This window comes from Triticum aestivum, chromosome 2A (genome assembly GCF_018294505.1).
Source record: "Triticum aestivum cultivar Chinese Spring chromosome 2A, IWGSC CS RefSeq v2.1, whole genome shotgun sequence".
NCBI lineage: Eukaryota > Viridiplantae > Streptophyta > Magnoliopsida > Poales > Poaceae > Triticum > Triticum aestivum.
In genome coordinates, this window is record NC_057797.1 from 433,746,898 (window position 1) to 433,758,594 (window position 11,697).

Genomic DNA, 11,697 nt, shown 5'->3' on the forward strand with positions numbered 1-11,697 from the left:
CATTAGCACGACGGTGTGATGATGGTGATGATGATGCTACCGGAACAGGGCTTCGCCTAAGCATTATTATGATATGACAGAGGTGGATTATGGTGGAGGGGGGCACCGCACACGGCTGGAAACAATCAACTTGTGTGTTCTAGGGTGCCCCTGCCCCCGTATATAAAGGAGCAAAGGGGAGGCCGGCCGGCCTAGGGGCGCGCCAAGGAGACGGGGAGTCCTCCTCCTAGTAGGAGTAGGACTCCCCCTTTCCTAGTCCAACTAGGAAGGGGGAAGGGGAAAGGAAGGAGAGGGGGAGAGGGAGGAAAGAGGGGGCGCCGCCCCCCCCCCTCCTTGTCCAATTCGGACTCCCAAGGGGGGTGGCAATCCCTAGGCCCTCTCCTCTCTCTCCCACAAGGCCCAAGTTGGCCCATTAGTTCCCCCGGGGGCTCCGATAACCCCCCGGCACTCCGATAAATATTCGGTGACCCCCGAAACTCATCTGGTGTCCGAATATAGTCGTCCAATATATCAATCTTTATGTCTCCATCATTTCGAGACTCCTTGTCATGTCCGTGATCACATCCGGGACTCCGAACTATCTGTGGTACATCAAAACACATAAACTCATAATACCGATCGTCATCGAACATTAAGCGTGCGGACCCTACGGGTTCAAGAACTATGTAGACATGATCGAGACATGTCTCTGGTCAATAACCAATAGCGGAACCTGGATGCTCATATTGGCTCCTACATATTCTACGAAGACCTTTATCAGTCAAACCACACAACAACATACGTCGTTCCCTTTGTCATCGGTATGTTACTTGCCCGAGATTCGATCATCGGTATCTCAATACCTTGTTCAATCTCGTTACCGGCAAGTCTCTTTATAGTGATGTGCATTACTGAGAGGGCCCCGAGATACCTCTTCGGCAATCGGAGTGACAAATCCTAATCTCGATCTATGCCAACTCAACAAACACCATCGGAGACACCTGTAGAGCACCTTTATAATCACCCAGTTACGTTGTGACATTTGGTAGCAAAGTGTTCCTCCGGTATTTGGGACTTGCATGATCTCATAGTCATAGGAACATGTATAAGTTATGGAGAAAGCAATAGCAACAAACTAAATGATCATCGTGCTAAGCTAACGGATGGGTCAAGTCAATCACATCATTCTCTAATGATGTGATCCCATTAACCAAATGACAGCTCATGCCTATGGTTAGGAAACATAACCATCATTGATTCAATGAGCTAGTCAATTAGAGGCAAACTAGTGACACTCTTTTTGTCTATGTATTCACACATGTACTAAGTTTCCGGTTAATACAATTCTTGCATGAATAATAAACATTTATCTTGATATAAGGAAATATAAATAACAAATTTATTATTGCCTCTAGGGCATATTTCCTTCAGTCTCCCACTTGCACTAGAGTCAATAATCTAGATTCATTGTAATGATTCTAACACCCATGGAGTCTTGGTGCTGATCATGTTTTGCTCGTGAGAGAGGCTTAGTCAACAGGTCTGCAACATTCAGATCCGTATGTATCTTGCAAATCTCTATGTCTCCCTCCTTGACTTGATCACAGATGGAATTGAAGCGTCTCTTGATGTGCTTGGTTCTCTTGTGAAATCTGGATTCCTTTGCCAAGGCAATTGCACCAGTATTGTCACAAAAGATTTTCATTGGACCCGATGCACTAGGTATGACACCTAGATCGGATATGAACTCCTTCATCCAGACTCCTTCATTTGCTGCTTCTAGAGCAGCTATGTATTCCGCTTCACACGTAGATCCCACCAAGACGCTCTGCTTGGAACTGCACCAACTGACAGCTCAACCATTTAATAAAAACATGTATCCGGTTTGTGACTTAGAGTCATCCGGATCAGTGTCAAAGCTTGCATCAATGTAACCGTTTACGACAACCTCTTTGTCACCTCCATATACGAGAAACATATCCTTAGTCCTTTTCAGGTATTTTAGGATATTCTTGACTGCTGTCCAATGATCCACTCCTGGATTACTTTGGTACCTTCCTGCTAAACTAATAGCAAGGCACACATCAGGTCTGGTACACAGCATTGCATACATGTTAGAGCCTATGTCTGAAGCATAGGGAACACCTTTCATTTTCTCTGTATCTTCTGCAGTGGTCGGGCATTGAGTATGACTCAACTTCACACCTTGTAATACAGGCAAGAACCCTTTCTTTGCCTGATCCATTTTGAACTTCTTCAAAACTTTATGAAGGTATGTGCTTTGTGAAAGTCCAATTAAGCATCTTGATCTATCTCTATAGATCTTGATGCCCAATATATAAGCAGCTTCACTTAGGTCTTTCACTTAAAAATTCTTATTCAAGTATCCTTTTATGCTATTTAGAAATTCAGTATCATTTCTGATCAACAATATGTCATCTACATATAATATTAGAAATGCTACGGAGCTCCCACTCACTTCCTTGTAAATACAGGCTTCTCCAAAAGTCTGTATAAAACCATATGCTTTTATCGCACTGTCAAAGCGTATATTCCAACTCCGAGAGGCTTGCACCAGTCCATAAATGGATCACTGGAGCTTGCATACTTTGTTAGCGCCTTTTGGATCGACAAAACCTTCTGGTTGCATCATATACAACTCTTCTTTAAGATATCCATTAAGGAATGTAGTTTTTACATCCATTTGCCAAATTTCATAATCATAAAATGCGGCAATTGCTAACATGATTCGGACGGACTTAAGCATCGCTACGGGTGAGAAGGCCTCATCGTAGTCAACTCCTTGAACTTGTCGAAAACCTTTTGCAACAAGTCGAGATTTCTAGATAGTAATAATACCACCAACGTCAGTCTTCTTCTTGGAGATCCATTTATTCTCTATGGCCTGCCGATCATCGGGCAAGTCAACCAAAGTCCATACTTTGTTCTCATACATGGATCCCATCTCAGATTTCATGGCCTCGGGCCATTTTGCGGAATCTGGGCTCATCATCGCTTCCTCATAGTTCGTAGGTTCGTCATGGTCAAGTAACTTGATTTCCAGAACGGGATTACCGTACCACTCTGGTGTGGATCTTGTTGGGGATCATAGCAGAAATTTAAAATTTTCTACGCATCACCAAGATCAATCTATGGAGTAATATAGCAACGAGGGGAAGGGGAGTGCATCTACATAACCTTGTAGATCGCTAAGCGGAAGTGTTACAAGAACGCGGATGAAGGAGTCGTACTCGTAGCGATTCAGATCGCGGTTGATTCCGATCTAAGCGCCGAACAACGGCGCCTCCGTGTTCAACACACGTGCAGCCCGGTGACGTCTCCTACGCCTTGATCCAGCAAGGGGAGAAGGAGAGGTTGGGGAAGACTCCGTCCAGCAGCAGCACGACGGCGTGGTGGTGGTGGAGGAGCGCGGGACTCCAGCAGGGCTTCGCCAAGCACTACGAGAGACGAGGAGGGAGAAGGGTAGGGCTGCGCCAACAGGGGAAGAACTTCGTGTGTTGGGCTGCCCCTTTTCCTCCACTATATATAGGGGGAGAGGGAGGGCTGCGCCCCCACCTAGGGTTTCCACCCTAGGGGTGGCGGCAGCCCCAATCACCATCTGGGGTGGCGGCCAAGTGGGGGGGAGAGGGAGGCGCACCAGTCATGGGCCTTAGGGCCGATCTACCCTTAGGGTTTGCCCCCTCTTCTCTCTAGGCGCATGGCCTTGGTGGGGAGGCACCCCAGCCCACCTAGGGGCTGGTCCCTTCTCACACTTGGCCCATGTATGCCTCCGGGGCCCGTGGCCCCTCCCGGTGGACCCCCGGACCCCTTCGGTGGTCCTGGTACACTACCGGTGATGCCCGGAACACTTCCGGTGGCCAAAACCATACTTCCTATATATCAATCTTTACCTCCGGACCATTCCGGAACTCCTCCTGACGTCCGGGATCTCATCCGGGACTCCGAACAACATTCGGTAACCGTGTACATACTTTCCCTATAACCCTAGCGTCATCGAACCTTAAGTGTGTAGACCCTACGGGTTCGGGAGTCATGCAGACATGGCCGAGACAACTCTCCGGTCAATAACCAACAGCGGGATCTGGATACCCATGTTGGCTCCCACATGCCCCACGATGATCTCATCGGATGAACCACGATGTCAAGGATTCAATCAATCCCGTATACAATTCCCTTTGTCTAGCGGTATAGTACTTGCCCGAGATTCGATCGTCGGTATCCCGATAACTTGTTCAATCTTGTTACCGGCAAGTCTCTTTACTTGTTCCGTAACACATCATCCCGTGATCAACTCCTTGGTCACATTGTGCACATTATGATGATGTCCTATCGAGTGGGCCCAGAGATACCTCTCCATTACACAGAGTGACAAATCCCAGTCTCGATTCGTGCCAACCCAACAGACACTTTTGGAGATACCCGTAGTGCACCTTTATAGCCACCCAGTTACGTTGTGACGTTTGGCACACCCAAAGCACTCCTACGGTATCCGGGAGTTGCACAATCTCATGGTCTAAGGAAATGATACTTGACATTAGAAAAGCTTTAGCATACAAACTACACAATCTTGTGCTAGGCTTAGGATTGGGTCTTGTCCATCACATCATTCTCCTAATGATGTGATCCCGTTATCAACGACATCCAATGTCCATGGTCAGGAAACCGTAACCATCTATTGATCAACGAGCTAGTCAACTAGAGGCTTACTAGGGACATGGTGTTGTCTATGTATCCACACATGTATCTGAGTTTCCTACCAATACAATTCTAGCATGGATAATAAACGATTATCATGAACAATGAAATATAATATAATAATAACTAATTTATTATTGCCTCTAGGGCATATTTTCAACAGATCTTACTCTGGTTGACCTACGAGGTTCAGTAGTAACTTGATCAGAAGTTTCATGATCATCATCATTAGCTTCCTCACTTACTAGTGTAGGAATCACTGGAACTGATTTCAGTGATGAACTACTTTCCAATAAGGGAGAAGGTACAACTACCTCGTCAAGTTCTACTTTCCTCCCGCTCACTTCTTTTGAGAGAAACTCCTTCTCTAGAAAGGATCCACTTTTAGCAACGAATATCTTGCCTTCGGATCTGTGATAGAAGGTGTACCCAACAGTCTCCTTTGGGTATCCTGTGAAGACACATTTCTCCAATTTGGGTTTGAGCTTATCAGGTTGAAGCTTTTTCACATAATCATCGCAGCCCCAAACTTTAGGAAACGACAACTTGGGTTTCTTGCCAAACTACAGTTCATAAGGTGTCGTCTCGACGGATTTAGATGGTGCCCTATTTAGCGTGAATGCAGCCGTCTCTAAAGCATAACCCCAAAATGATAGCGGTAAATCAGTGAGAGACATCATAGATCGCACCATATCTAATAAAGTGTGGTTACGACGTTCGGACACACCATTAGATTGTGGTGTTCCAGGTGGCGTGAGTTGTGAAACTATTCCGCATTGTTTCAAATGAAGTCCAAACTCATAACTCAAATATTCACCTCCACGATCAAATCGTAGAAACTTGATTTTCTTGTTACGATGATTTTCCACTTCACTCTAAAATTCTTTGAAGTTTTCAAATGTTTTAGACTTATGTTTCAGTAGATATACCCATATCTGCTTAAATCATCTATGAAGGTGAGAAAATAATGATATCCACCGCGAGCTTAAATGTTCATTGGACCACATACATCAGTATGTATGATTTCCAATAACTCTATTGCTCGGTCCATTGTTCCAGAGAACGAAGTTTTAGTCATCTTGCCCATGAGGCATGGTTCGCAAGTACCAAGTGATTCATAATCAAGTGATTCCAAAAGTCCATCAAAATGGAGTTTCTTCATGCGCTTTACACCAATATGACCTAAACGGCAGTGCCACAAATAAGTTGCACTATCATTATCAACACTGCATCTTTTGGCCTCAATACTATGAACATGTGTATCACTACTATCAAGATTTAGTAAAAATAGACCACTCATCAAGGGTGCATGACCATAAAAGATATTACTCATATAAATAGAACAACCATTATTCTCTGATTTAAATGAATAACCGTCTCGCATCAAACAAGATACAAGTATAATGTTCATGCTCAACGCTGGCACCAAATAATAATTATTTAGGTCCAAAACTAATCCCGAATGTAGATGTGTAGGTAGCGTGCCGACGGCGATCACATCGACTTTGGAACCATTTCCCACGCGCATCGTCACCTCGTCCTTAGCCAATCTTCGCTTAATCCATAGCCCCTGTTTTGAGTTGCAAATGTTGGCAACTGAACCAGTATCAAATACCCAGGCACTACTGCGAGCATTAGTAAGGTACACATCAATAACATGTATACCAAATATACCTTTCACTTTGCCATCCTTCTTCTCCGCCAAATACTTGTGGCAGTTCCGCTTCGAGTGACCAGTTCCTTTGTAGTAGAAGCACGCAGTCTCAGTCTTAGGTCCAGACTGGGGTTTCTTCACTTGAGCAGCAACTGGCTTGTTGTTCTTCTTGAAGTTCCCCTTCTTCCCTTTACCCTTTTTCTTGAAACTGGTGGTCTTGTTGACCATCAACACTTGATGCTCCTTCTTGATTTCTACCTCCGCAGCCTTTAGCATTGCAAAGAGCTTAGGAACCATCTTATCCATCCCTTACATATTATAGTTCATCATGAAGCTCTTGTAGCTTGGTGGCAGTGATTGAAGAACTCTCTCAATGACACTATCATCAGGAAGATTAACTCCCAGCTGAGTCAAGTGGTTGTGGTACCCAGACATTCTGAGTATATGTTCATTGATAGAACTATTCTCCTCCATCTTGCAGCTGTAGAACTTCTTGGAGACTTCATATCTCTCAATCCGGCCATTTGCTTGAAATATTAACTTCAACTCCTGGAACATCTCATATGCTCCATGACGTTCAAAACGTCGTTGAAGTCCCGGTTCTAAGTCGTAAAGCATGGCACACTAAACTATCGACTAGTCATCAGCTTTGCTCTCCCAGGTGTTCACAACATCTGGCATTGCTCCTGCAGCGGGTTTGTCACCTAGCGGTGCTTCCAGGACGTAACTCTTCTGTGCAGCGATGAGGATAACCCTCAAGTTATGGACCCAGTCCGTGTAGTTTCTACCATCATCTTTCAACTTAGCTTTCTCTAGGAACGCATTAAAATTCAACGAACAACAGCACAGGCCATCTATCTACAACAACATAGACATGCAAAATACTATCAGGTACTAAGTTCATGATAAATTAAAGTTCAATTAATCAAATTACTTTAAGAACTCCCACTTAGATAGACATCTCTCTAATCATCTAAGTGATCACGTGATCCATATCAACTAAACCATGTCCGATCATCACGTGAGATGGAGTAGTTTTCAATGGTGAACATCAGTATGTTGATCATATCTACTATATGATTCACGCTCGACCTTTCAGTCTTAGTGTTCCGAGGCCATATCTGCATATGCTAGGCTCGTCAAGTTTAACCCGAGTATTCCGCGTGTGCAAAATTGGCTTGTACCCATTTTATGTGAACGTAGAGCTTATCACACCCGATCATCACATGGTGTCTCGACACGACGTACTGTAGCAACGGTGCATACTCAGGGAGAACACTTATACCTTGAAATTTAGTGAGAGATCATCTTATAATGCTACCGCCGAACTAAGCAAAATAAGATGCATAAAGGATAAACATCAAATGCAATCAATATAAGTGATATGATATGGCCATCACCATCTTTTGCCTTTGATCTCCATCTCCAAAGCACCGTCATGATCGCCATCGTCACCGGCTTGACACCTTGATCTCCATTGAAGCATAGTTGTCGTCTCGCCAACTATTGCTTCTATGACTATCACTACCGCTTAGTGATAAAGTAAAGCAATTACATGGTGATTGCATTTCATACAATAAAGCGACAACCATATGGCTCCTTGAAATAACATGCGGTGCCCCCATGTTTGGTTTTGGTAATTGATGACAATCTCTATGGACTAATGGTTGCCTTGAGTTATATTTGAAGGTTTTGTCCATAGGCTTTTCTTGGAGTACATGTGTTGGTTTCAAGGAGAGTTTGTGTCGACCAAGGTGCTATTCAAGGAATTACCTAAAGATTGGTCATGTGAGAGTTGAGCTTATTGCAAGCATGTCTTGAAGAAGAAGATTGTGTGATCATTCATGCTTACCTTCAAGGCATCATCCAAATGAAGAGAGTTGGAAAGGTTCAAGGTTGATCAAGACTAAGTCAAGAGTGAATCAAGTTGATCAAATCACAAAGCATAGAAGATGTACCGAGAGGGATCAAGTGATCCCATGGTATGGTAAGCATTGACCATTACGCTTTGTGTACTAACCCATAGTCTTCATGAGAGTTCTTTGTGGGGTTAGGTTGCGGTGTGCACGTTCAAGTGATGCATCACGAAGAGATCAAGTGCTTGAATATTGCCGTCCATTGTGGTGACAATGGACTTGTGAAGATGTGCCGAAAAGTGGCTCACCCATAATGGAGTATGGGGGAGCAATCTACTAGTCTTCACTGAGCCAATGCAATCAAGAAAGGTGGTCCTACTTGAGGAAGTCAAGAACATCTACATCTAGCTCAAGTGGAATTTGTGCAAGGCAAAGGTTTGGCCTTGATAGATTCTCTATTCTACCGGTCTCATGGTGGTAGTTTGGAGACCGGGTTACAGGACCGTTTGCCGTACTATCAAGGGGGGCTCTCAAGTGAGTAGCTTGATCGTATCATTCGTAGAGAGATCAAACCATTTCATGCTTGCATAATATTTCTTGGTTCTTGTTTGGTTCTATTTGTGAGTCTTAGAGCTTATGGTCATCTTGATGACAAGCTTGAGTTCATCGAAAACGGAGTTCGCATGCATCTTCTATGATGTTTTCGGTGTTGGAGGTTTTACCGGTCTTATCCGAGGAAGGGTATCACCATTTTATTATGGTCATTTTCTCATTTGCTTCTTATTGATATTTCTATCAAGATTGTGTTAGCCCATGTCGTTAGCTTTCCAACAAACTTGGTTTCGTCGAATCCGTAGTCCGTTTGCAGAAGTTGTGGCTGTTTTGGTAAAGGCTGCAGCGGTACTACCGCGGCTAGAGCGGATGCAATTTTTACTACCACTCCAGAGCGGCACTACCGCGGCTCCTGAGTGGTAGTACCGCTCCTAAGCTGTACTACCGCGGCTCCTGAGCGGTAGTACCGCTCCGGACCAAAATCTCGTGGTTTGCTCAGCGGAAGTAGGCGCGGAAGTATTTTTTGTACCGCTCGCAAGCAGTAGTACCGCTACCATTTGCGGTAGTACCGCTATCCCTAGCGGTAGTACCGTGAGGTCGAGCGGTAGTACCGCTTTGGCGGTACTACTGGCCTTTGTCCTCCTCGCTGTTGTTTTTCAAAGGGGTACTACCGCCCTAGCAGTAGTACCGCTCTGTGAGGGTTGTGAGCATAACGGTTAGATTCTTCCCCACCTATAAAAGGGGGTCTTCTTCCCCAATGAACCTTATCTCTTTAGCTCGTGTTCTTCCCCCATTGTTGACCTTCTTCGAGCTTGCTAACTCTCAATCCCTCCAATGATTCTTGCTAGTTCTTGAGGGAAAAGAGAGAGGAGATCTAGATCCACGTTTCCACCAATCACTTTCTCCTCTATGTGAGGGGAACCCCTTGGATCTAGATCTTGGAGTTCTTCGTGTTCTCTTCTTCGTTCTTCCTCTCATTTTCCTCCCTAGATTTGTTGCTTCGGTGGGATTTGGGAGAGAAGGACTTGGGCACTCCGTGTGCCCTTGCCATTGCATTTGGTGCATCGGTTTGAGTTCTCCACGGTGATACGTGGAAGTTACAAGTTGAGAAGCTTATTACTCTTGGGTGCTTGGTACCCTTGAGCTTGTTCCTCTTGGGTGCTTGGGCGCCCTAGACGGTTGAGGTCACCTCGGAGCCATATTCCATTGTGGTGAAGTTTCGTGGTGTCGTTGGGGAGTTAACCCCAACCTTTGTGGTGTTCGGAGCTCAATCATTGTGGTGTAAAGCTCCGGGCAAGCGTCGGGTCTCCAATTAGGTTGTGGAGATCGCCCCGAGCAATTTGACGGGTTCCGGTGACCGCCCCCAAGGGTTGCCAAAGTGTACGGGTTCGGTAACCGCCCCCAAGGGTTGCCATTTGTACGGGTTCGGTGACCGCCCTCAAGGGTCCCTTAGTGGAATCACGGCATCTTGCATTGTGCGAGGGCGTGAGGAGATTACGGTGGCCCTAGTGGCTTCTTGGGGAGCATTGTGCCTCCACACCGCTCCAAACGGAGATTAGCATCCGCAAGGGTGTGAACTTCGGGATACATTGTCGTCTCCGCATGCCTCGGTTATCTCTTACCCGAGCCCCTTTACTTATGCACTTTACTTTGTGATAGCCATATTGTTTCTTGTCATATATCTTGCTATCACATAGTTGCTTATCTTGCTTAGCATAAGTTGTTGGTGCACATAGGTGAGCCTAGTTGTTTTAGGTTTTGTGCTTGACAAATTAACCGCTAGGTTTATTCCGCATTTGTTCAAGCCTAAACCGTAATTATTTTAAAATGCCTATTCACCCCCCCTCTAGGCGACATCCACGATCTTTCAATTGGTATCAGAGCCTCGTCTCTCTTTATTAGGCTTTACCGCCTAGAGAGTAAAGATGTCGACTAGGGGATTAGGATTCTCTGACACTCTTAGTTTCAATGGCACAAATTTTGATGTTTGGGTAATTCGCATGCTTAATCTCTTTAGGGTCATGGACCCAAATTTAGAGCGAATTGTAGATATGGGTTTTTCTCCTCCAAAGGATCCCCAAAGATTATCTTTAGAGGATGAGAAAAACTCTTATCTCAATGCTCAAGCTTCTAATGTGCTTTTCGATGCTTTGAGCAATGTAGTTATATTTCAACTCATGCCGTTCCGGGATGCTCATGAGTTGTGGACGAAGCTTCAAGATAAATATGGTGTGTCCAAGATTTGTGGGGATGATTGTTCTCCCTCCACCTCCGGTCGTATAGTCTTCTCAACTTCTTCTACTTCACCTACATGTGGTTTGCCACAAGGTAATGATATGGTGAGTAGTGTTGGTCATTGCAATGATGATAGTATGCTTATTGTGGATGATCCTTCATCACTATCTTATTGCAATGCTCCTTCTTTGGGCTTTAACACTTCGAGTACTCCAAATGTTTCACATGCTTGTGTTGATAGTCCTTGCATATCATGTAGAAATTGCTTGACTAAATCTCATGATGATATGTTTACTATGTCTTGTTGCCATGATAAAAATGCATATATTTCTTCGAATTGTTGTGCTAACAATGTAGAGGAAACCCAACACCCCATGGAACAAGATTTGGTCTTAAATGGTGCTTCAACAGATCCTACATCATCATCTATTGCGGTTTGCCTTGTGGTCAAGGCTTCTAAGGTATCTCCTACCTTGAACCCCAATATGTCTCTTGATGATGATGTTGATGCTAATAATGATGAAGGAATGATAATGTTGCCTCCTTAAAAATTAAGGGGGAAATGATTTTTAAAGCTCTTCATAAGAATAAAATTGCTCGTTCCAACTTCATGGAAATCATGTCTATTGCTATTGAGGGCAAGAATTATATTGATGAGTTGGAATCTCATCTTGAGGAGCATGAGGTCACCATTGATAAAATGGA